Below are 27,069 nucleotides of genomic sequence, written 5' to 3' on the forward strand. Positions count from 1 at the left end.
TTTCTATATATAAAATCATGTCATCTGCAAATAGTGACAGTTTCACTTCTTCCTTTCCAATTTGGATCCCTTTTATTTCTTTCTCTTGCCTGATTGCTCTGGCTAGGACTTCCAGTACTATGTTAAATAGGAGTGGTGACAGTGGGCATCCTTGTCTGGTTCCCATTCTTAGAGGGATAGCTTTCAGTTTTTCACCATTGAGGATGATATTAGCTGTGAGTTTCTCATATATGGCCTTTATTATGTTGAGGTACTTTCCTTCTATACCCATTTTATTCAGAGTTTTTATCATAAATGGATGCTGTATTTTGTCAAATGTTTCTCTGCATCTATTGAGATGGTCATGTGATTTTTATTCTTCATTTTATTAATGTGGTGTATTACGTTGATTGATTTGTGAATGTTAAACCACCCCTGCGTACCTGGAATAAATCCCACTTGATCATGGTGTATAATCTTTTTAATGTATTGTTGTATGCGATTTGCTAGTATTTTGTTGAGGATTTTTGCATCAATGTTCATCAGTGATATTGGCCTGTAATTTTCTTTTTTTTGTGTTGTCCTTGTCTGGTTTTGGTATCAGGGTAATGTCGGCTTCGTAGAATGAGTTAGGGAGCTTCCCCCCTCCTCAATTTTTTGGAAGAGTTTGAGAAGGATAGGTATTAAGTCTTCTTTGAATGTTTGGTAGAATTCACCAAGGAAGCCATCTGATCCTGGACTTTTATTTTTGGGGAGGTTTTTGATTACTGTTTCGACCTCCTACTGGTGATTGGTCTCTTCAAATTCTCTACTTCTTCTTGATCCAGTTTTGGAAGGTTGTATGATTCTAAGAATTTATCCATTTCTTCCAGATTGTCGAATTGGTTGGCATATAGCTTTTCATAGGATTCTCTTATAATCTTTTGTATTTCTGAGGTGTCTGTTGTAGTTTCTCCTCTTTCATTTCTGATTTTACTTATATGTGCCTTCTCTCTTTTTTTCTTAGTAAGTCTAACTACAGGTTTGTCAATTTTGTTGATCTTTTCAAAGAACCAGCTCTTGGTTTTATTAATTTTTTCTATTGTTTTTTTGGTCTCTATTTCATTTATTTCTGCTCTGATTTTTATTATTTCCCTTCTTCTACTGATTTTGGGCTTCGTTCGTTCTTCTTTTTCCAGTTCCTTTAGGTGCATTGTTAGATTTTTTATTTGAGATTTTTCTTATTCTTGAGATAGGCCTGTATTGCTATAAACTTCCCTCTTAGAACCGCTTTTGCTATATCCCATAAATTCTGGCATGTCGTATTTTCATTTTCATTTGTCTCCAGGTATTTTTTTGATTTCTTCTTTGATTTCTTCATTGATCCAGTCATTGTTCAGTAGCATTTTGTTTAATCTCCACGTATGTGTGGCTTTTCTGATTTTCTTCCTATAGTTGATTTCTAGTTTCATACCGTTGTGGTCAGAAAAGATGCTTGGTATTATTTCAGTCTTCTTAAATTCAGGGAGACTTGTTTTGTGGCCTAATATGTGATCAATCCTGGAGAATGTTCCATGTGCATTGTAAAAGAACATGTATTCTTTGGTTTTTGGATGGAATGCTCTGTATATATCTACTAGGTCCATCTGTTCTAGTGTGTCCTTTAAGGCCAATGTTTCCTTATTGATCTTCTGTTTGGATGATCTATCCGTTGGTGTAAGTGGAGTGTTAAAGTCCCCTACTATTATTGTGTTACTGTCTATTTCTGTTTTTATGTCTGTTAATAATTGCTTTATATATTTAGGCGCACCTACATTGATTGCGTAGATATTTACATGTGTTATATCCTCTTGTTGGATTGTTCCCTTGATCATTATGTAATGCCCTTCTTTGTCTCTTTTTACAGTTTTTGTTTTAAAGTCTATTTTTTCTGATATGAGTACTGCTACCCCAGCTTTCTTTTCATTGCCATTTGCATGGAGTATCTTTTTCAGTCCCTTAAATCAGTCCCTTTAACATTTCTTGTAGCACTGGTTTCTTGGTGACAAACTCTAATTTTTGCTTGTCTGGGAAATTTTTGATCTCTCCTTCCATTTTGAATGATAACGTTTCTGGCTAGAGTATTCTTGGCTATAAGTTTTTTCCTTTTAGCACTTTAAATATATCGTGCCACTCTCTTCTAGACTGTAAGGTTTCTGCTGAGAAGTCAGCTGATAGCCTTATGGGGTTTCCTTTGTATGTAACTTGACTTTCTCTTGCGGCTTTTAGGATTCTCTCTTTATCTTTAATTCTGGACATTTTGATTATGATGTGTCTTGGTGTGGGCTTCTTTGGGTTTATCTTGTTTAAGGATCTCTGTGCTTCCTGTACCTGGATGTCTGTTTCCTTTCTTAGGTTAGGGAAGTTTTCATCTATTATTTCTTGAAATAGATTCTCTGCCCCTTTGTCTCGCTCTTCTCCTTCCGGGACACCTATAACATGGATGTTAGTGCACTTGATGTTGTCCCAGAGGTCCCTTAGACTGTCCACACGCTTTTTAATTCTTTTTTCTTTTACCTGTTCAGCTTGGGTAATTTCTTCTAGTCTTTCGTCCAGCTCATAGATCCATTCTTCTGTATCCTCTACTCTGCTTTTGAGTCCCCCTAGTGATTTTTTCATTTCCAGTATTGTATTCTTCATTTCTGATTGGTTCTTTTTTATATCTTCCATTTCTTTGTTGACATTCTCACTGAGTTCATCTATTCTTCTCCCCAGATCAGTGAGCATCCTTAACACTCTTTGTTTGAACTCTCCGTCGGGTAGGTTGCTCATTTCTGTTTCACTTAGTTCCTTTTCTGGGGTTTTGTCCTGTTCCCTTACTTGGAATGTATTCCTTTGCCTCCTCATTTTGCCTCTTTCCCTGTGCTTGTGTCCACATATTAGGTAAGTCAGCTAAGTCTCCTGCTCTTTGAGAGGTGACTTTATGTAAGTGATGCCTTAGGAGACCTGCAGTGTGCTTCCCTCAGTTCTCAATGTTCCAGGAGTGACCCCTATGTGGGCTACGTGTGTCCTTCTGTTGTGGCCTGTTTGCTCTCCCTGTAGGTGCCCAGGGAGGCCAAGTTATGCTCCTGGCCCGTTGTTGTAATGCTCAGCTGCTTGTAGTTGTTGTGGGCCCTTCAGTCTCTTTATCAGGTTTGGGGAGCCCCAGCACAGTTGGTTGCCAAGTTCTAATACCACATTTGTGTTGCAGTATTTCTTTTAAGTGAGTAGGCCCCCAGTGTGGCAGGTTGTTGGGCTCAGGGCCTTACAATTGCTATAAGCCTCCAGCCTTTATGTCTTTTGTCAGCTCTCTGAGGATTGCAGCTGGGTGGGGCTGGCCTCAGGCATGGGAGCACTCAATTGTTTCAGGCTTTGGAAGGTGGGGCAAATCCCCTATGTGGGTCTTTGAGAAGCACAAGTCTTCTGCAGCTGACAAGCCCTGCTGCCCACAGGTCCACACACACATTCAACACAGTCCTGCCCCGCGTGCACGCCCCGACCTTCCGAAGCTGACCCAGACTCTCCACGACGGGAGCCCTACACACTCCACCCGCTCCTTGTACCCGCCCTGTCCCACTATAGTTGGCTCAGTTGCCAGGCTGCAGAGAATCCAGTCACCAATCTACGCAGGCCCACAAGTTTCCTGAGGGCTTGTTGTTGGGTGGTGCCAGTCTCTAGGGTGGGCTGCCTGCCCTGGCTGAGCTGGATTAAATTGGTGCTCTAGTGGGTGGGGCAGACCCTGGGCTAGCAGGCCTGAGGGAGAACTCCAATGGCGTCTGTGTCAGCACGCCCACACCAGGCCACAACAATGGCCGCCGCCAATGTCCCAGTCCCTGGAGAGGTCTCACCTCTCACCGAGATGCACTCAGGGCCTATCAGGTGAGTCTCTTTTCACCAAAGCACTGTGCACCTTTCTTTCTGGTGATTTTAGGTTGCTTTCTGAAACGGGTGAGTTTGCGCGTGGGCCCTTTAAGAGCTGGTTTTAGTTTCTTTGTGAAGCAGCTTTTCTGGGGGTTCTCCCCAATGTTTTAGTAGCAGGCAAAGTCAGATATTGTGCCACTCGTCTCGATTGTGCTGGGTCCACAAAATGCCCACAGCGGGGGTGCTCCCCAGCGCAGGGCCCCGCGCCTCCAGGGAGGCTGCGTACCTGTGCGCTGCTCTCGGGCGGCGGCCGTGAGTTCTGCGGCTTGTGAAGGCGGCGTTTTTCTCTCCAGAAGGGAGTTTCTGCCTCTTCCACCTCAGTTAGGATTGTCCGTTGTTGCAGGAGTTCCTCTTATCCAGTTTTCAGTTCTGTCTCAGGGGTAATTTTTCCATGAGTAGTTGTAAATTGGCTGTGTCCGCGGGAGGAGGTGAGTTCCGAGTCTGCCTATGCCGCCATCTTGACTTCTCTCTCCGGTTTATTTCTATTTAGAAATAAGTGCATGTTATTTTTTTAATTAGTATATGTCTCATTAAATTGTAGTTTGTTTCAGTTTTTTAAATTTTCATAAAACTTGAAGATCTCCTTAATAACAAATCTTAAATTCAGGAAAAAAAGAAGGAAGGAGGGAGGGAGAAAGGAAGAGAGGAGTCAGGTAGGAAGGTAGGGAAGAAGGAAAGGAAGGAAGGAAGGAAGGAGAGAGGGAGGGAGGGAGGGAAGCAGGAAGCGGAAGGAGAAAGGAAGGGAAAGAAAGGGAAGGGAGGAGGAGGACAGGAGAGGAAGAATCTGGACACCCTACAGCCAAGAGGTAAAAACTGAAAATGTCTTTGAAATGCAGGACAACGGGTTAAAAACACCAGACTTATTTTAAATGATGTGGTTAAAGAATTTAAGCATTAGCTTTTGACAAAGAAATAATCCATTCTTGGCACTGATTAATTGAAACATACCATCTCCAACCAAAAATTTGAAGAAGGAAAGAAAAATAGATACATGTCAATAAAATTTATATCTAAAATTTGATTTTTTATGGAAGACTCTGGACCAACTACCTTTAGCAAATTGAAAAGAATGAGTCTTGTTTCAAAGCCAGAAAGAGAGAATTGTGTGGCATTTTATTTTTGATACTTATTTGTTCTTCATCTATAATGCAAAATAGCTAATTATGGACAAGAAGAAGTAATAAAAGAAAAATACACTACTTAATAACAATAGTGCTTTCTCCTCTGAGATTTAATCCAGCTAAGCGAGACCTATGCTCCATTCAATTCTTTTCACTAAGCTTCATATATAGTAGGGACTCAACATATAGGCTAGCTGTGTAAATGAATGAATTAATGAATGAGTGATACTAGATAGGAGAGAAATGTGATAAATTATTATTTTTGTGTGTGTGTGAGGAAGATCAGCCCTGAGCTAACATCTGCCAATCCTCCTCTTTTTGATGAGGAAGACTAGCCCTGGGCTAACATCCGTGCCCATCTTCCTCCACTTTATATGGGATGCCGCCACAGAATGTCTTGACAAGCAGTGCGTTGGTGCGTGCCCGGGATCCAAACCTCTGAACCCCGGGTCGCCGCAGCGGAGCGCATGCACTTAACTGCTATGCCACCCGGCCGGCCCCTGTGTTAAATTCTTGAATGATGCAAAGAGGTGATTCAGCTAAGTTTGTGTGCTTAAGCGTCAGTGATGAAGATATATCCACAAGGAGATATTAAACTCGCTGTTTCTTTCAGCCAATAAATATTAATCAAGCATTTATTATAGTCAGTCATTATCTCTTTTGATCCTCAAATGTTATGAGGGAGATATCATTACCTCCATATATAAGGGACAAAACTGAGACTCTGGCTGTGAACAGGACTTGCCCAAGATCGCGAATATAGACATGCCAGAGCTTAGAATTGAAACTAACTCTGCCAACTCTAGAGAGTTACACTCCATCCCCTTTCACTAATGGTGATACTCCTGGGAAACGTGGCCAGCAATTGGCAGTCCTGAGGTTCAGAATCTATCACGGGTAACAGGAAAGGAAGTTACAAAAAACAAAACAAAAGGATATTCAATGGAAAGAAGGAATTTATAGAGGCTGGACTTGTGGGTTGTTGAGTGGCATTCGTTGTAGGGAGTGGGTAGTAAATCTTTGTTAAAAGCTGCCTGGTTTATTTGGTCCTCCTTCACTTCAGAGGAATTTTCCCAGGAGGAGATGTTTATCCCCTGCACCCTTACATGTTATGGCACAACACGTGGGTATGAAACCTGGATGCTACTCAAGCAGCTATGTGAATAGATAAGCCCACGCCATTACCAAAGACTGGAATTTTCTTTTGAGGTTAAATATATTTAGTTTATGGCTGTTGGAACCACATCACTGAGAAGAGTGACTTCTATGATAAACAGACTTGGTGACTTGACTGTAGAGCAGTTTGTGGGAAAGTACCACTACCACACGGTGTACCACAAAGACTCAACTTCTCTTCAAGTTCTGTATTTCCATTGACACTCTGTTCTTCCTCAATAAATTGGTCTTTGATCTCCTTTCACTTACTTGCACTTGGATTTTACACCTAAAAAGTGATCTTGGCAGTCTAGGGTAAAGTAAGGTCTAATTGAGCTCATCTCCCCTATCAGTAGCTTAAAAAGAACATAAATTGATGTCTATGCATGTGGAATAATAGCCTCCTACTATTTGAGCTTGAAAGTTAAATGTATGTGACAAATGCCCTAAACTCTAAGACCAATTTTCTCCCATTTTAGTACCGTTATGAAGTCAGCAGAATTTAGCCTGTTAAGGGACATCTCATCTGTATATATTAATTCAGGGTTTCTCAAAGTTTTATACATGCACCATTTGTAGTTCCATACATGATTTCAGGTGATGTAGAAATTAATATGTTTATTATCATGTGTTAAAAAATTAGGCACAAATCAAGCTCATGATTTTATAGCAGTTTTATAATTGCTATGAGACAAAATTAAGAAGCAATGTTAGGACTGAGTCAATTAAAAATATATTATTAATTATGCTAGCTATCACCACAATAATGCTGCATAACAAGCCATCTTCAATCTCAAGGGCTTAGAACAATAATCATCTATTCTTTTGTTCATGGACATGAGGATCAACCACATCTAGTATGGGTTAGGAAGGCCATTAGGCTGTGAGTTGAGTCCAGGTCTTATCTTCCTTGGATCAGCCACTCCCTAAAGCATATTCTTCTTGGGATAAAGGCGGGAGCACAAGAGGGCAAGCCCTAACTGTGCAAATGCTCTGTTTGACCAACTTCTGCTAGTATTCTGTTGGCCAAAGCAAATTCCATGGCCAAGCCCAATGTCAAGAAACAGTGAAGTAGACTCCCATGGGGGTAGAAGATAGGAAGTGAACATTTCTGAATAATTACCTAATCCATTACATTAATAGTGAAGTTGGAACATAGATATGGCCAAAGTTGTCAAGATAGTTCAAGAATGTTTGCTTTGGGTCAACACCACTTTTACTGAATCCAGACCGGCCCTGCTCTCTATAGTTGTCATGACTCCTGTGCAACTACATACTCCCAGAAATAATTATTTGTAATGCTATTTGTTATGTGGAGTTTATTGTCAACACAAATCTCAAAAGAAAAACTTGAAGGATGCTCCAACATCTCTCCATGTTTATGTATTTAAAAATCTGGTTAACCACATTCTCTACGTATCTCAGTATCTTTTCTTTGTGATGAGACCTGCTTCATTTATTACTTTTTATGTAATACAACTGACCTAAGAAAGGTTGGCTGTGAAGAGGACAGTTGCAGGTGGTAATTGAAAATGAAAACAGTACTGAATGTCCCAGACTCTTCCTATTTCAATATCTTTTATCTCCTGCTAGGAGCCCTGAAATTTACCTCTTGTTTGTGTTCCAAGCAACAGCAATCAAAATGGGGGGAGGGTCAGGCAAACTGGAATAAATAGGCTATAGAGGCAATTTTTGTTTTGATCAGATTCTGTTGTCTATGTGCAATGGACTCATTTCTCTGGGCACTCAGTTGCACTGCCCAGCAGGGGGGAAGCCATTAGGATAATAGCAGTTTCACATGCATGTCAGAGTTATAAATGTCTGTTCTTTCTCTCTCCCTCTTTCCAAATACACAACACAAACACACACAAATACACACATGCACATATGCACACTCACGTAAGCATACCACACACATGTAGTTATATATTCATGCCACATGCACACGTACATGCATGCATCATGCACACTCCTGATATTAAATAAATGAATAATGTCTGCCAAACATAATTTTAGAGTCTTTGAAAGCAGATCTAACAGACTATGCCTCCCTCTGCTCTAGGAACCTAGCAGTATATAGAGCTACAACTTTGATTTCTGTTTTTCTCTCTCTCTGTCATAGATCTCAAACCTGCCATTTCATCTCATGCTAATCTGTGCCAATATGGTGGCACAACCTGAGATTTCTCATATAAATGTATTGTATTGTAAAATAATGAGATTGAACAGACAAAACATAGGGCAAGCAACTTAAATGTTTACTATTTTCTGATATGCCTTTTGGGTTTTGCTCTCTTCAACTTCTTCCTTCCTCTCTCACCCAGTTCTTAACAGTGTTTTGTATGTTCCTTCATTTTCATTGAGCATTGTTTAATTGAGTAGCATCCTGGCTATTACATACAAAGTGCCCCATGATGCCACAGGGGCTTCTCCATTGTAATATCACTGGGGTTATTATCATTGATAGTAATAACTTGGAAAGAGATTTCATGGAAGAATCAGCCCCAGGTACCTTCAGATCCCATCACAAACAATGACCCTGAGGAGAAAATCAAGGAAGTAATGTTTAAATAGTGTTAGGTTAATTAATTTTCCTTCCACAACAATCATTTCTTATAAAAAATAACAATAATGTTGTATTTTAGTGAGTTCTGATGGTGTTCTGGAGAATTAGACAAGGAGTTAGAACATTTTACAGTCATTTTGATAGCAAAAAAGCCAAAGCTTTTAAATATTATGAGATTTGGCAAAATTCATTAAAAAAATTAAGTGACTAACAGGATATCCTCTTTTGTGACATGTTTGTTTGTGTCTTGCCCATTTTCTATTGGGGTCCCTGTCTTTTCCACGTTATTTTGTACATTGATTTCTTTATATATTCAGTAAAGGAGTCCTTTGTAAGTGATATATATTGTAAATACCTTCTTCCACTCTGGCTTATTTTGCACTCTGTTAATGGTGTGCTTTGTTAAACTAATGATGCTAATTTTAATGTTTTCCAAATTACCAGTCTTTTCCCTAATAGTTAGTGTTTTGTTTTTCTTGTGTAAGAAATTTTCACCTAATGATGTGAAGGTATTTTTCCATGTTGTCTTTCACATTTAGTTTTATAATCTATCTGGAATTTATTTTTGATTATGGTGAAAACTATTCTTTCATTGTAGGTCTACTGATAACAAATTTCATTTTTTTCCCTGAAAATGTTTTGATTTCAAATTCAAATTTGAAAGAAGTTTTCTTAGGTATGGAATTTTATGTTGGAGATATTTTCTTTTAGTATGTTGAAGATGTCATTGCATTATCTCTGGCTTCCATTACTCTTATTGAGAAGTCATCTGTAAGTCTTATTATTGCTATTTTCAAGTTAATGGGCCTTTATTCACTCAATAATTTTATATTTTTTTAACCCTGGTTTTCAGCAGTTTTAAAATAATTAGCCTGAGTGAAGTTTGCTTTGCATTAATTTTGCTTGGAGATAATAACATTCTTGAAGCAGTGGTTTAATATCTTCCACTACTTTGGGGAAATTATCGGCCATTACCTCTTAAAATCTTCCTCTTGCCCCATTACACACTATCTCATATTTCTGCTAACTCTTTTCTGTGTTTTTCATCTGTACTTTATTCTTTATATTTTCTTCTAACCTAGCTTTCAATTTACTAATCCCTTTTTTGGACGTGTCTAATTGATGCCAAATCCACCTATTGAATTCTTAACTTTAATTATTGTATATTTTTCAGTTCTAGAACTTATTTAACTTTTTTAATAGTGTCTAGTTATTTGATAAACTTCTTTGCCAGAAAATTCTCCAACTTGGCATCCATTTCTTAAACACATTAGTCATTATTTTAAAGTTGTGTCTACAATACAGTAATACACCTTATAATGACATTTTGGTCAACAACAGACCACATATACGACAGTGGTCCCGTGAGATTTGTACCATATAGCCTAGGTATGTAGTGGGCTATCCTGCCTAGGTTTGTGTAAATACTGTAGGGGAGGAAGACATTTTTCTCTACCCTTCTAGGTTCTTCTGGCTGGTCTAAGAATTAAATTAACATGAGACAGATTAACAGGAGAAAAAAACCCCAAAGTTTAATAACATGTATACATGGGAAAAACCCAGGAAAACTGAGTAATTTGCCAAAATGGCTAAAACTCTCACCTTAAATACTATTCTCAGCTAAAGGCAAAAGAAGATATTGGGGGTAGGGAGAGTGAAGGACTTCAAAAGGAAGGAAGACAATTCACAGGTGGGTGAAAAGCAGCAAAAGTTTGGAAAACAAGTGTTTGGCCACAAAGAAACAGAGGAACATAGAGGAGAGCCCAACAAATAGGATTTTCTAGATTCCTCCCAGTCTACCACCCAGTTCATGTTATGCTAAGGTGACAGCTTGCTTCCTGAGATAAGTTTCTTTAATCTAAATTCTTTTAGGCAGTTAAGGCGGCGGTAACAAGAAAAACTTTCTGTCTTAAAAATAATCAGCCTAAAATAATCTTCATGTTAAAGAGACACATTTTGGGGCAGCAAAGTTTGCTCCCCTTCAGTACACTCTGTAATGTTCACACAATGATGACACAGCCTAATAACGCATTTCTCAGAACATATCTCCATAGTTAAGTGATGCATGACTGTATCTGGATCTCTGATGTGTCTGTTTATGTTGTCCTATTCTCTTGGTTTTTAGTGATTTGTTCTTGTTCTTCTGGAATGCCAGGAAATTTTTGATTGAATGCTAGACACTGTGCTTGAAAAATTGTAGCGATAACTTGAGGATCTGGGTGGTTTTATCTTCTTCCAGAGAGGATTTACTTTTGCTTCTGACAGGCAGGTAGATAAAGCAGAACGCTGTAATCTAATCAGGAATTGGTTTATTGGTCTAATCAGAATTGGTCTAATCAGGACTTCAGTTTTATTTTTTTGTTTTTTGTTTTTTAAGTTGGTCAGAGAACTTTATTCTGGTCTTCCTCATTCATTAAGCAACCTACACAAAACATTTTCTTTATCTCTGCCCCCAAGCAGCAGCAGCTGCATCCAGGTCTGAAATGGAAGACACAAGTAGTGGAAGACCTTGCAGAGAAAACCTAACAAGTGAGATCTCTGCATATCCAGCTTAGGTGAAGGTAGAATAGGAAAGTGTATAAGTGCAATGTTCCAAAGATTCTGTTCTTCACAGCTGAGGCCTGCAGAGAAGGGCCTAGCTGAAAGATGCAGGTGAAGGCTCACAAAACTGCCCAGCTCAGCAATCTGAAGAAACCAAGCTGATGGACTTCACATTTTTTAAGAGCCAGTCTATTTCAAGTTCATCCTTGCCCTCAGAGCATAACACTTCAGGGAGCCCCAGAGAAAATTTGAGGTACTTATTAGGGTACCTCTTCTTTTGTGGGCTCTGACTTCCAAGTTTTTCCCCTTCTTCCTGCCCCCACCCCCTCCAAACCTCATAAGACATCTAGAGGCTCTGTTCAACTTCTTGGCACATGTGGGATGTCAGACTCACCATTTTGTACTTCCTCAAGTTTGTGCTGCATTGATGGCTCTCTGGTGCCTTAAAATAATTTCTTAAATAATCTGTTCAGTGTTTCTAGCTGTTCTTGGTAAGAGGATTGGTCTACATCATGGTAATCCACCTTGGGCGGAAATCCCTTTCTCAGTGTGATTTTAATTTGCATTTCTTTCATTATTAGCAAAATGAATCATCTTTTCACACGACTACAAGCCATTTTTATTTCTTTTTTTAATGAACTATTTGTCAAATTTCTTGCCTAATTTTCTATCAGGTTGTTGGTCTTCCTCATCTCTATTTTTAGAAGTACTTTATATCTTAAAGATGTTGTTAACCCTTTGTCTATGATAAAAGATATAAATGCTTTTCCTCAATTTGTAATCGTTCTTTTTTTAAATGTTTCTTATATATTTTCCATCCAAAAGTTTATTGTTTCTAAAGTCAAATATTTCCATTTTTTCCTTATTACTTCTGTGTTTTAAGGAATAGTTAGCAAAGATTTCCTGCTCCCAGGCTTAGAGAAATCCGTCAATGTTTTCTTCTAAATTTTGTCTTTAAGGAATGTGTTGATGAGCAATTGAAAAATGGTCCACTTTCTAGAATTAGCAGAGTGAGAAAGGATACTATATGGTGTTAAGTCCAGTTTGAAGTTTCAATTTTTGTTTTCCCTTTCCCAACTTCATCCTCAAGGACTAATGAAAAGAACTTATGGACACAGTTACTTTCATGTTGTCCTTGAAGGGCTGGGGAGCCCATGAGTCATTTTTTCTTGCATCATCCTCTTCCTGACTTCTCTCATCTACTCTCATATCGTCAATGTTACTTCTATATTGGCATCTCCCAAATACCCACATGTCTAATTCACAGTTCTCTTCCCAAGCACTGGATGTAAAAGTTTGTTTGGCATCCCCACTTCAATGATCCTGCACTTCAGACTTCAAATATAAAATGGCTTTCTTCACCTTCCCCCATTCTGCTTGTTTTATATATCTTCAAGAACTGACCTCTCTACCAGTCATCCACCCAGGATCAGAAATTGGTCACCTTTGAGTCATGCTCCTTGGTTGTCAGCTTCAGTAAATCATCACCAAGAGTGCAAGTTCTGTCTTTGAAGGTATTTTCCTTTGAGGAGATTATAAACTGGATCTTTCCCATCCTTGCTTTATCCTCACCAACAGGCACACCAAATTTAACATATTCTGGGCTCAATAAGTACTTGTAATGACAATGAATTTAATCTTCTGTTTAATAAAAGTGCAAAAATAATAAAAACTTTGAAATTATGGATCTTCTAGCACGTTATCTGTGTTTGTATTTTCAAATGCCCTGGCTCTTCAAGTTGTGAAAACATAATAGATATTTAACTAAGAAGTAAGAGATTATTGTCCTTTTGACTCTCCGGAAAATTTCTCACAATAAGAAAAACGGATGTAACTAGACTTATTGTGGTGATCATTTTGCAATGTATACAGATATCTAATCATGAAAAAAAGAAAAACAATCCCCTTACTACTACATTTAAGCATGTTATACAGCTCAGCCACAGCCATGGAAGACACGCCTTCTGAAGCGGTGCAAATGGAGAACAATCACAATGGAAATTAACTAAAGACTGGATTCTAAGTAATTCAAAATGGCAGCATCTGAGAAGTTCTCCTAGGGAAGCAACTAAGCCATTCATTTGTGTTTAAACAAAAAACCTCACTGCCAGGAGAATGAGCTTTTCAGCTTTCAGTCATGCCTAACCAAAATAAGTTTTCTTTTTTTTCTCTCTTCAAAGGTTAAGCTACACAAACTCATGCACACACAAATTTCCCTAAATTTAAATTGTAGGTTGTTCTGATTAAACTAAGTTTTCCTGCTTTCACGCTACCAAATTTCTAATTTGAGAAATTGTGTATGTATGTTTGTGATTATCTCATAAATTAAAGAGAATTTAGAAGATGACAGCACTAAAGTATTCAAGCAACTCAACCCACTATTTCCTCCTTTAACCTTTCTGCAAAAGAAGTTGAATCCCAGGAGTATTTTTAAATTTAAGAGGGCAGTGGAGGGTGACAGAACAATTGCCAGTCAGGCTGTTCTAATTCTCTATTAATCAAAGACTATCTTCTTTCACTCTTTCAACTCAAGGCGAGGATGCACCTCGAGTTCCTGTGAAAAGTGAAGTCTCCTGCGATGCAGAAAACTCTACATGTCCTGATGGTAAGGTTCTGAGCTATGTAAGCTCATGCAGACTACAAATCCGGCACATTTTCTGTGTGTAATCTAGGATTAAGGGAGCTGTCTATTCTATGAATCAACATATTCAGTTAGAACAAGGTAAAGTTCAAAAACCATCTTCTACTAAGAACTTATAAAATTGGCAGCCTTTTTTTAAACTGACACGGGCTATTTTAAAACAGCGTGTGCCTCGGTTTAAACATACCTTGCGATACTGAGGCCACAGTGGTTAATTCCAAGGCTAAACTGGACTGAAGTATAGCTGTTGAACTTTACTGAAATGTAAAAAGTACTTGCCCAATTGTTATCCCTGCCCCACTCAGCATTCAGGGGAGACTTGGCTTGAGTTGCTCTTGGACCTTCATCACTTCACCTCACTGCATGACATCAGATGGCTTTGCCAAAAGCATCGTGAGCCTTTAAAAGCACCTTAGAAATAAATTGACAAAAACCTTTCTTTATTCACATCTCATTTTGAAGGCATCTAAAGATTCTGAGCCTCAGGGATATTAATATACCTTTGCCCCTGCACAACAATGCTGGGAACCCTTTGAAATATCATTACTCGCATTAGAAAAACATCTAAGCACACATGATTTAATAAATATTTAATTCCCCTGGCCCATAGAGCTTAGGAAAACCAGAATTGGTCAGTGATCAACTATGTATATATATCTTGCTGTTTAGGTTATTTAGCCAAAAAAAAAAAAAACGAGATTACTTTGAGTTGATAATGACCTTGGGAAAAATTCAACAACTGGTAGAAGTTACTTGGTGGTTTTAAATAGAGTTTCCTATACCAAGTATCCCCCACTGCTATAGGTTTGCCATCATCTGAATTGCCTCCCTTAATTATAAGCCTTTCTGCACAAACTGACGTTTTTTGCTCATGGGTATGCATTACCTAGGAGAATAATGTTTTTAAATCCCAGATCCATCCATTAAAAGCCACCACATTAGTCATGCTCAGTTGAACAAAACCAGCCCCAGCCTATTTGTGACACTATAGACATGGCTCTTAACTAGTTGTTTACAAAGCATGTTGTGAAGAATACTAGGCCCATATAATGCTCATTGAATAAAAGGGAAATAAATGTGAGAAATACTAGGTTTTAGTCCTCACTTGAACATTCACCATTCGTATTTCAGGCTCTCAGAAGTCTCAGCTGTGAAAAAACTTATTAACATGGTTTAACATTGCTTTTCCCAACTTATTTGATCATAGAATGCATTTTATATTAACACTTGTTAACAGGTTTTGGAACTAGTGACCCTTGGGTTGGAGGAAGAAACAGAAAAGGAATGCTCTCCTATACCTTATTCTGCACACTCCCACACTGAGATGGTGAACTTACAATAATGGAAAGTGTATGCATTATTCTCTTTATATAAGTAAAGTTGCTGCAGCTGGCCAGTTTACACCTGGGGTTTAGAATGAGCTCACGCATCGTTAGAAACCCAGGATAGTTTGCAGGTGGAACAAAGAGACCTGCTTTTAAAACCTTCCTCCTTGAGAGAGAGTTGGGTGGGATGCTATATAATGTAAATCCCTCTTTTAAGCCTCTTTGGAGTGTGAAAACCAGCATCTGCCACTGTTTTACTTCAATTGAGCTTTCATGTTCAAGAAAAAAGAGATTTGGGTTGTTCATTTTATGCAAATAAACAAAGACTACCCAAATGATAATAAAGATTACTTATTCAGAGTTTACTCTCACAAGGGTGTCAGCCATTATCACTTGTCTTTGGCCAACTCAAGGGCAGGCAGGCAAGTGGGAAATCTTTATAGTTAACAAGAGAGAAGCCTTCAAGCATCCTCTGATTGGAGGTTGTTGGCGTGGGGAAGCAGGACTTGGGCTAACTAGAAGTGGGGCATCTTAGGTGATTGGCTTGGGAACATATTTGGCTTTCCCTGATTGGTCCTATGTTAGAAGCATGGGGCAAAATATAGGGAAGCTGGCAGTCACTGACCAAGTCTTGACCGTTCTGAGCTGATTGCTGTAGAGATTGTGGTTCGGTTGCTCAGGCTGGTTGCTACAGAGGTGTTAAGTTAGAGTTCTATCGTTATAAATGGTCTGGCCATTATCCATTCGTATATTGTCTCTCAGTTTATAACATGAGCTTTGATGCTTTAAAAATATCAGTCTAATTAAACCTACTGACCCTTGAAAATTTCCAGAGTAACTGCTATGCCTGCTCTGGTCTACTTCTGGACAATGGCAGTAATTATGCATTGTATTTTTATGCAAACGCTCACACAGAACAACACACACGGTAAAGTAAAAGCACACTTTTTATCCTCACTGTGTGATCTGGTTAGATGTCTTGCTTTTCTATTTCATGGCGTCCACTGCCACTGCCCCCACTGGCAAGTATACAGGGTCTGTTTTGAATTTCAGAATTGAAAACATGGGAAACCAAACAGGCCCATTGACATTGCCATGGTAGAGGGAGCTCCCTACGTGTCAATGATCTGTTTTGCTTTGTTTTCTCTTTATTTTCTTAGACATCTATTAAGCCTTTGGATTTACCTAAGAATGGTGATAAATACACTCAAAATGTCAACCCAAAAATCTGGTATGAAATAACAACTCAGCTTCTACAGTTCAGTAAAGAACCCCACCAGAAAAACTACAAGAATGGTTCTAAAATCTTAAATGAATGAATATGAACTAAAAAGAGTTAGGAAATCAGAAAAGTATTGATGCATAGGCCATTTTAATGTGTTTAAGAAATTTGGGTTTAATAAATATTTGACCTTTTTTGTTTTCCTTTCTGGTTACAGTTGAAATGAATAGTCAAATTGACAGTGTAAATGACCCAACAGAGAATCAACAAGAAAATTAACTAGTAGGTAAGTTGCCCCTGTGGTGGGATTTACAATTGATTAAACCAGCTATAGAAACTGTTTGTAAATGGCGTTTTTAATATCTCTCGTTTCTACCAAGTCCCACAGCATGGCTCAGGCTAAACTTTAAAAATCGTTATACCAAATAACATAGTGTAAGGAGCAAAGATTACCCCTAGAAGCTTGCCATCATTAAGGGAAAAAGATAAGCCATAGCATATCTAAATCATGCAGTTCCCTGGTTTTCTGAGCTTTGACAACAAGAAAAAAATGTTTTCATCCATCTCACTCCCTGGCCTCCTGGAGTGATCAAATTATTTCAGTAACCTCCAGCTGATTCTGAAGCATTGCTTTTCCAGAAGCTACCTGCTGAGTTGTTTAGTATATCTGTTTTTAAGCATAACACTAAATCTTTGCCTTGGAGAATGTATAAAGGCACTTGAGTGTGATCGGGCGGAAACAAGCTCGCCTTATGTCCTGTCCTCTCACACCACTACCTGTGGACCTGTGTGTCTGCACAAAGATTTGCTGAGTGGAATGAGCTTCAGGGAACTCCACAGGAGAATAAAAGTCTGGGCCAAACTGTGTTTAGGAGTTTTTCCAGACCAACATTCTAAATCTCTAAGCAAAGACTGAAGTATCTAGAATGATGAGTAATCTGTAACCCTTTTCCCTATCTTGAGGGCTAGTGAGAAGAATTAGAGGAAAGAAGTCAGGCTCACTATCCCAATTCCTAGCTTGAAATACTTATCTGTGAAAAAAAACCTATGGAATAAATGAATTGTGGGCCATGCAGTAGAAGACACAGATGTGTTGACCCCGTTGACTGCCTGCCTTCCCTGCATCTTCTCGGTAGGTCTCCGCACTCTCCCAGGAGCCATCTTGCCCCAGCCCCTCGAGCTCTTACATCATGGCAGAATAAAGTGTGAGAACGAGTGAAAGTAGCAGGCATCTGTCCTTCCCATCATGGTCTTGAACATAATTTAAAACTAAATATAATTGCATGTGTGTAATACATGTATAGCATAAGAATGCTAAAAAATATAAACTCATACAAACGTGGTCTTATAAACGTTTCTTCTTTCTTTTTTTTTAACCTTGTTCATGTATTTAAAATATTCTACTAAGCTACAGAAATGATCCGGTAGAGAAGTTTCCATTAAAAATTAATGAAGTGAGACTAAACCTGAACAATTTAAATGCAAGTTCCTCAATGTTGTCTTACCTTTTTCCCTTTTGTTGCCAACAAACTATAGACTTCATGTGTAGATTTTTTCTTACAGACACTATTATTTTCCTGTGTAATCAATATCCAGCTAAAGTACTAGGATAAATCTATTTTCCTTGGTTAATGTGAAAATATTTTCCTTGAACATAAACATGAATCTATTCCTTTACCCAAATGAATCAGTTGTCCAAACTTAAAGTTCAAAATTAGTTTAAGGAAACTCAATTCTAAGAAGGAGAAGTGCCTTGCACAAGGTCACTTGGCTGATCAATGGAAGTTCAAACACTCTCAGTGCAAAATTCTTTGGTGGCACCATACTGTTCCCTAAACAATAGTGAGTTTCTGAACATAATTGTCACAGAGAACAGTGTGACATGAGGAACTTACCTGATTCCAACAGAAATATTGACACAGCTGGGTTTGAGGAGGTTATCTGGTAGTTCAACAGGAAGAAGGAACCTTTCGTTCCACGCATCATACCTTGAAGGAAATTAAATACAGTGGAACGGAGTTAGAATTAGAATTATGGAGTTCAAAGACATAATACAAGAATGTTTAGTATTGTGTAATTTAATTTATAATTGTAAAAAATCAGGAATATCATAATTGATAATAGGGGAATGGTTCAAAAATCAGGAATATCGTAAATGACAGTACGAGAATGGTTCAATGAAATCAACAGAACACTCTGCAAATGTAAAAATAATTTTTCAACAAGTATTTGAAGGCATGTAAAGATGTTTATGGAATCTGAACCTTTAGTTCTAGAGAAATATGGCAGGCTGAGTGTGGCTTCCAGGTTGGGCTTTAAGAGTCCTTGTAACTTCCATTTTTGCACTCTCAGAATGCTTGCTCTTAGAATCCAGCCACCTTGTAAAAAGCTCAGGCTCTGCTGTAAAATGAGGAAGGCTGCATGGAGAAATCCTGGAAACTGAGAGGCCATTTTGGAGGTTCTGGCCCTAGTGGATACCACCTGGAGCAGATGAACTGCCCAGCTGGGGATCTGCCCAGGCCAGGTTATAGAATCATGGGAAATAATAAATCATTGATGTTTTCAGCCATTAAGTTTTGGGGTTGTTTGTTATATAGCAATAGGTAACTGAAACAGTGGGGTAATGCAGAACCCCTCCCAATACAAATGCTTAGAAATGAGAGATAAACTATAACAAAAATATTTTAAAATACATAGTTCAACTGACATGAAAGCAAAGGTACTAGAGGTGAAGAGGAATTTGAAAGCCAAACAATCATCTGGTGAGCTGAAGATGGCTACAGATTGGTTGTTGATACAGAGATAGGCCCTACGGTTAGGGACCTGGGTTCTAATGGCCACCTGGGACCTTGAACCACTCAAGGTAAGGAGTTGGAAATGATACCTCTACATAAATAAATCTGGGACTCCCAGCTGAAGAAATTAACAAGGAGACTTGTGTCTGCCCAGGGTGCTGCTTGGGGAAAGAAAAAGGCCCCCATGATAAGTAGAAAACACAAATGCACCATGAGTTTGAAACACAAATTTATGCCATTCAAAGTCACACAGTAATATACAAACTGAGATTAATTTAATAGTTGATTATAGACTAATATTATCCCTGGTGTGGGTAGCAAATGGAAATATGAAACTATCACTTGGAATTCCTACAGAAGAAAAAAATTTCTGAAGATGAGTCAATCTTGATGAGTCAAAAGACCATCAATGACTTTTGCAAATCAGCATTATGTAAATTGTTGTTATTATTATTATTTCTATGTTGAGCTCTGGAAACTAGAGTGTATGAATTGGCCTCAAAAGGGAGGACACATGAATTCAAGGTTAGATTTTTCAAAGAATACTTTGAAGAGTTGAGTTAATCGTCCCCATCAGCTGAATGTGGCATACATTTATTAGCAGTGATTTATATGCTTTTTAAAGATACTCTGTGCCAGCAATTACAGCTCAGACATCCAAAGCTCTTTGATAGTCAACTAAGATATTCTTAGGCCTGTTTGAGGGGTAAGAAACATTTAAATGGCTGCCTTACAAAGATATTTCTTGGGCCAGCCCCGTGGCTTAGCGGTTAGGTACCCACGCTCCACTACTGGTGGCCCGGGGTTCGGATCCCAGGCGCGCACTGACGCACGGCTTGTCAGGCCATGCTGAGGCCGCATCCCACATACAGCAACTAGAAGGATGTGCAGCTATGACATACAACTATCTACTGGGGCTTTGGGGGAAAAAAGGAGGAGGATTGGCAATAGGTGTTAGCTCAGGGTCAGTCTTCCTCAGCAAAAAGAGGAGGATTAGCATGGATGTTAGCTCAGGGCTGATCTTCCTCACAAAAAAAAAAAAAGATATTCCTTCCTAAGCCTATGAAGATGGCCTATCTTTAATCTAACAAATGATTTCTCCTTGTCTTTGACAGAGGCACAAGATGACGCGAAGGAACAAAGAAATGGAAGTCCTCAATATCGCAGGCCTCTCCTGGCCCTGGGGCTTGTGGGAGGACAGCAGCGCCCGCTGTGGAGGAGGGTGGGGGTGGGGGGAGGCAGTCCCATGGAAGGACAGGAAATCCTTTGCTCTAATTTCTCCAGCTGCATTTTGTTCTGTTTACCTGCAGAAAAACAAAAAGAAAAAAAAAAAGTTGTTTCCTTTAATTTGGTGGGGGGACCCACCTTAACGCATCTTTCAGGCACTATTCCTGTAATTTCTGTCTTTTCTCTCAGATCTTTGCCCCAGGGCCACAGTGGCACAGTTGAACCCTCACATGTGTATCCTGGCTCCTGTCTGCTTTCTCAGTTATTTCACAAAGCTGGTCATACAGTGGTTTCTTCAAAGAAAGAGAAGGAAGATGATTGTTTGATAAGCTGCAGGCTAAATTTCAGGAATCACCAAGCCCAATATCACTATAATCCGCAAACAAAGGAGGCAGGATAGAAAATAGGAAAAAGCCTCAAAAATCATTTGGAAAAAGGTTAGAATGATGAATTGAAAATAATATTTTATTCAGGGATTCCCAAGATACAGTTTTGTGCCCTGTGGTTAATAAGGACTACGGAAGCAGGATTTAATCCAGAGCAGAGCGCAGAGGCGTAAGCAGGAACAAGGCCCGGACAGCTGTCGAGTCTCTTCCCTCATCACCAGGACAGCAGGTGCATTCTTCCTTGACGCCGCCTTCCAGCAGACCTCACTTGGTTCATGAGGTCTTTACCACGTGCTTCAGCGTGCAGCCCTCCAGTGAGATGTGACTCCATGCAACCAATTGTAAGGGATGGCACTTTTCTAGGTGTTTTAATTAAGTGAGGGGGCTGCTGCATCTGGGATCCAAACACATGCCTATGAATATTAAAAGTTCCACTTGAAATCTCTCTTTATATATGTGCTTTTCGTAAAAGAACATCTTATCTTTACCCAAGGTTTGCTGGCCCGCAGAACAGATTCTTTCTTGAAGTTAGAGGCAATTAGAGGTTTGCTTGCAGTTTTGGCTTCCTAGTCTGCTTTTAAATAGTGTGGTTTGCTCAAGACTAATTTGGTGGCTGGTTCCCTCTCCCAGCCAACCACTGATTATAGCCTTGAAGGGGAGCAGCAGTACTAATAAGCCAAGATGCCAGTGGCACAGTGGGGACAAGGAATGAAGGGCCCAGGAGAAAGTCAGAAGTTGTCACAAGTGTCTACCCCCAGAGCCAACATGAATCACGACCCTCGCAAGGCAAGGTGCCTGCTTCCCACAGCCTCACTGGGTTCTAGGGCAGTTCTATTTTTTTCTGTGGACACTAATATCATTTCTTGCATATCTTCTTAAATCTATCTTCCTTATAAGGGCTTTAGAATTGTTAAGTTATTCATATATTTTTTCTTAGTAGAGAGATAAAAGTAGTGGATCAAATTGAGAATGTCTAAAATAAAAGGATGTTCTGCTTTCTAAATATTCCATGAAATTCTTCAGTTTCGCCCTTTCCTCTATCTTCCCATGAATTTTGTTTTGGCCTTTCTGAGTTTATTGCTTCTCTGCCTGGCTTCTTTGATATATTGGAATAATTAGCAAGTTATATTTCTGTACATGTAATATGTTTTAACATGCTGTATATTTTTAAAGGCTTCTCATCAGCCAAGCAGCAATGATATTTAAGTGACCTGATGATTTTGGAACATGGCCATTTCTCCTTCTGCCATTATCCTAGAGTTTGATATGGAATCATATACTGCCATTAGACATTGCTTTCTAGAAAAACAAAGAAAAGGCTCATTTTAAATAATTCAAGGAATGATGCCATATGAATAATGACAGTTTCTATATTTTATGTCATCTTTGTAACTTAATTGAAAGTCTCCATTATTCTTGTGAAGTTCTTGACAAGCGTGATCTCCTAGGAGCACATTTTCCTGTGACTCTAAAACGTTAGTGCTACTCGTGCTCAGTAATGAGTTACCGCTGAAAACAACATGAGAGAGAAAAGAGGGATGGAGATTTTTAATAGACAAAGATGAAAGGGACCTAATGTCCCTGCTAGGAACAGTTGGGATTGGAATGATTTCAGTCCTGGTGTTCTCCTTATCATCAGTGATGGCCAGTTTATTCATTCATTTTAAATGCAGGTGGGGTAGGAATGGGAAATTCGCTCCCTGAAAACTGTAGAAAAAGGAAAGTAAGCTTTGTATCCAGGGAACTAAGAGAATGAGGAACGAATATCATCAGCCCCACTCCTGAATTTGTTTAAACTTCATTTTATGATTAGATTGCGTTTTCATTTTTGCCTCATTATGCTTTTTGGTTGCTATTTGGCCATAAGATTTTATGTGTTAAAACAAATAAGGAAGTTAATTTCCGTTTCAATAGTAAAATATTAAAAATCTAGCTATTGGGCAGATCAAAGACACCTCAACACAGGAAACCTTTATTTCGCTGGAGCTGTCATTGCACAGGATGTGCAATGGAAAATCTGAAAGGCTGATTGATTCTCCCGCACGTGAGTTCTGGATGTCAATTTCCAGCCACACTGCAGCCAGGCTGTGGCGTGAGGGGTTACAGGAGGGAGGGGGGAGGAAGATAGCCCCATATTAGTCATGTTTGCATACAGAGGATTGAAGTAGGCTTGCAGCGTAATAGTTCTAATTAAAAAGGTACTCGTTGTAGGAGAGACAAAGGGGCTTTTCCTCTAGCTGGTAACCATTCAGATGATGGACAAGTCTTCTTTCATAAAAGCTTACAAAGGAGGCATCCGAAACACTGTTTGTGATACTGGGTCACATATTAGTCACCGCAACTAATTGTAAATCTTTCTACGAAACCCTGAAAAGCCTCTTTGTGAATTAATACAGTTCTGCTTGATGCACTTGATTTGAAATGACATTTCTCTGTATGTGGTGCATGTTGGCTTTGCTTTGAAAAATAACAAATTTAGCAGAATATGTTCAATATATTTTCTTGGGGAATAGGGTTTTTATCACATAATTCATTAAGGATTTGCCTTACCCTGACATTTGTGATATAAAAGAAAACCAGAAAAAAAGTAATTTTCTTGATCAAGATATGTTTTTACTTAATGCAAATAAAGGTAGTCTGTGGCTTGCAAGGAAAAAAACGTCTTCTGATATCTGGTATAAACTGCTAACTAGAATAATATGTGCCTCTTTTGTTAAACCAGCATTTAAATGCTGTACTGCTTCTAAATCTGTTTGTTTCTTTTCATCTATGCCATACACTAAGAAACTTAAACAACTGTTGCCTTCACACTATATTTGTTAGAGCAGAATACAAATAAAATTTGTTTGAGAGGATAAGGTGGAATTATCTGTGTTTTGTGAAATTTGTTCCTTAGCCGTGAGCAATTAACAACTCAAAATGTTCATTTAATGCTCTATTTATTGTTAGTGCCGAGTCGATTCTGATTCCCAGTGACGCTGTGGACAGCAGAGCAGAGCCCTGCCCAGTCTTTGTGCTCCATCCTCTCACCTCTCGGTGCTATATCAGACAATACTTCACTACTATTCATAGGAGTGTCGTGGCCAATTTTGGGGGGAGTGGCCAGGGCCTTCTTCCTAGTCTGTCTTAGTCTGGAAGCTCCACTGAAACCTGTCCACCATGGGTGAGCCTGCCTGTATTTGAAATATCGGTGGCATAGCTTTCAGCACCACAGCAGCATGCAGCCACCACAGTATAACAACCAACAGATGAGTGGTGGTTCCCTGACCCGGAAATGAACCTGGGCTGTGGTAGTGAGAGCGCCAAATCTTAACCACTAGACCACCAGGGCTGGCCTTAATACTATATTTTTTGTTGCAAATATGTGTATTTAAAATTGCCTCTGTAAGTCAACTTTACCTTACCAATAGTCTTCCTTTACTAAGACTGGTCAATGTTTTGACCATGTTTTTCAAAATTAAACTATAGAGTAATTTGTACAGACACAAGTCCAAATATATAATTTTTCTCTGAGTACTAGTTAGGTAATTACCCTAGCAACAGCCTCTGAGGTGCAAGATGTAAGTTGTTGAGATGAAACTAATGATTCCATGAACATTGTTCCATCCTTCGGAACCCATCATACGCTACTGAAATTCTTTTTGAGCACCTTTTATGAGCCAGTCACTGTGCTGGCTGTGTGATCACCACAGCCATGCTCCTCCTCACTCTGTTTCTGATGGAATTATGATTGAATTACACAATTGTTAAGAGTTTGGCAATGGATCAACAAAAATCGCTATAGGAAAAACTGAATGTTCTTTTGAAAATGGAAATGCATATTTCATCAAATTTAATTCCCTCCATTTCCTACAAAGGAGGTGCTATCAGGTTTATTGTTCTAGAAGACAAAACGAAACTCAATCCCTTTATCCAACAAGACCAGAGACGTAATAGTTAAAGGAGAATAAGGTTTTTAAAATTGTTGTAGCAGAGGAGCATTTTTCCAGTAATAAACAGGGTTGGATGAGAAAAAATTGTAGGCAGGACCATCTTATGCTGCAATGGGCAACCTCAACACAAATGCTTCAGAGTGACGGCAAAGATAATTTGACGTGATTCTAGCATTGCCAGATGCAGTTTTTTTAGCTACATTCGATTTTTTGTCTCTTTGCCTGTCACTCATGTTTCTCCCCCATATTTCTGCCCCTTTGCCTTACTTAATCAACGTTGCCGTTAAACGTTGCTTAACTTTACTGGTGGTTCTCAGGACTAAAATGGGTAATGGTCCCCATTTACATTGTTCTTGCCAGGACTTTGGCCTAGTTGTGGGGCTTTGAGAAACAAAGTGCCTCCATTTCTTGGTTTGGAAGATGGAAATACTAATATATTCCTAACTCTCTTAGAAATGTGAAGATGAAGAAAGGGCCAAGATATTATACTTGGCCATTTGGAAAAGCACTTGGTACGTTATTAGCATTAGATTCTGCTATTTGATAACTGTAGGCAACTGACCCTCTCTTGAGCTCAAAACTTTTTACCAGAAGAGTAAGCGATCCTTACGACTGGGTAGTAAATACAAAATCCTTTCTACTGAAGTTGATTTAGATTTTGCCCTTAAATTAAGAACTGACAAGAATAAGAGAAAATTGTTTTATAAAATTTAGAGAAATGGAAGATTTGAGTTCTTAAAATATATACATACAAAATACTGACACAGTGTAAATCTTTCTAAGTAATCACATCTCTGATAATAACTAAAGTGATCTATGAATAAAGGAGAAAGCAGGTACAACTCGACCTCTTGGTTAATATGCATGGAAGGATATAGATTGTCAGGGAGATAATTATACCGATATATTCTTCCCTTCCTTGGGAAGGAGTAGACTTCCTTGCCCCATGGAAATTGGACTTGATGATGTGATTTGTTTTGGCCAATGATTTGTGGGCAGAAATGGCATCTGTTACTTCAGGCAGAAGCTTGAAGACTCACGCTCTTTTTTTCCTTCTACCATAATGAGCAGCAACATCCCAGAAGGGCTGCTCTGTCAGCAGAGAACCTGGAGTGAACACAGAAGTCGAACTACAGGCAAGACTCATTGAGAGTTGACATGAGTGAGAAATAAACCTGTGTTTTGAGATTCGGGTGCCATTTGTCACCCTGCATAACCTAGCCTATACTAACTGATACATATGGCATCAAAGCATTTAAATAACACGTCCAAGAACCTATACGATCTGGTTCTCTAGCCTCACAATGCTGCCAGCACACTGACCTTCTGTCCCTTCCTAAAAAGGCCAAATTCTTTACAGGCTCAAGGCTTTTGAACTTATAAACTCTTTCTTCCCATTCTCACTTGGCTAGTACCTTGTCATCCTTGAGATCTCAGCTATAATGTCACTTCCTAGAGATGCCTTCCCCAGCTACCCTATTTCAAAGTAGATCCCCCTCCCCAAGTTCTGTTTGCCTATGTAATGGCCATATTTGCTACTTCAGAACACCTACTATAATTTGTAATTGTTTATTTGTTTACAGAGCAGGGATAAAAAGGCATATGTCTCAACTGAGATGTGCAAAATATGTAGATTTTTTTCCCCAATAACTTAGCTTGCCTTGTTTCTGAGCCTCTGTCCAACTGGTTAGAGGGGACTGTGGGAAAATAATTTAATCTGTCAAAGGTATTTCAGTTTTTCTCCAACTTAGAATACTAATTTTGGGATAAAGATTTGCTCGAATTCAAGGTTTAAACTCTCCACTGAGGCTATTTCTTGCCACTCACATTTTTGTGCCCCCTCTGTTAGATAACGGCTTTACTTTCTATTCACTATGCAATAAAACTAAGAACAAATAAATTTAAACATTAAAACAATAGTTACTATAACATTTAAAAGTAGTTTTCCAAATATTTTGTCAAGGAGGATATCAAGAATAAAATAATAGACTATTTAGAAAATAACAAAAATATGAATACTAACTATAAAAAATGTGGGATAAAGCCAAAGCTGTACTTAGAGGAACATTTCATCTTAAATGCCTTAATTGTTTAAAATGGAAAAAAAGGAGAGAGAAAAACCACTTTTGAAAGCATTCAAATTGAGATTTTGGAAAAAGAAAAATATCCAGAGAAACTGAGAAATTTTTAAAAACATAAAATATTAAAATAGAAATATTGGTTCTTTGAAAAATCCATTAAAATTTTGAGCAACTATCATG

The 27,069-nt window shown here is 38.7% G+C and overlaps 1 long non-coding RNA gene across 1 annotated transcript; it reads left to right on the forward strand.

Moving 5' to 3' along the window:
- The first annotated feature begins 3,681 nt into the window (after positions 1–3,681).
- On the forward strand, positions 3,682–20,475 carry LOC131418690 (uncharacterized). The gene is made up of 4 exons (XR_009222960.1): positions 3,682–3,855; positions 13,814–13,885; positions 16,686–16,754; positions 20,379–20,475. It is a non-coding gene; the product is annotated as an uncharacterized LOC131418690 (long non-coding RNA).
- The last annotated feature ends 6,594 nt before the right edge of the window (positions 20,476–27,069 follow it).

Source organism: Diceros bicornis, chromosome 19 (assembly GCF_020826845.1).
Source record: "Diceros bicornis minor isolate mBicDic1 chromosome 19, mDicBic1.mat.cur, whole genome shotgun sequence".
NCBI lineage: Eukaryota > Metazoa > Chordata > Mammalia > Perissodactyla > Rhinocerotidae > Diceros > Diceros bicornis.